A 425-nucleotide genomic window follows, 5' to 3' on the forward strand; every position below is an offset into this window, starting at 1 on the left:
TGACAAATGTTTTGCTGGAAGTAATTTTGATGACAGAATAGTGGAATTATTATTTTTTTTTCAAATATCTTGCTGTAGTTAATTTCATTGAAAGACTGAAGAGATGAAAAACATTTTAAATAATTCTAACAAACTCAACATACATACTGGTATTTCTGTCACTCAAATAATATCACTGGTATTGTAAAATCGAAATACAATACAATAAGGTCTGAGGAACTAGCAATGGTACATATAGATGTATATGTATATATTCTGTTTCTTTATCTTTTATTTTTTTTTATTATTTTTTTCTGTGTTTATTTATTTGCTTATTTTTTTACGAGGCAAGAAACCAGGCAAGCAGAGGTGATGCTGCTTTTAATCTCCGCTTGTCTAACACAAGCAGATTTGTTCAGCGTGCTTGGTGTGCTTTGGATTCCTTA

This window comes from Penaeus monodon, chromosome 33 (genome assembly GCF_015228065.2).
Source record: "Penaeus monodon isolate SGIC_2016 chromosome 33, NSTDA_Pmon_1, whole genome shotgun sequence".
NCBI lineage: Eukaryota > Metazoa > Arthropoda > Malacostraca > Decapoda > Penaeidae > Penaeus > Penaeus monodon.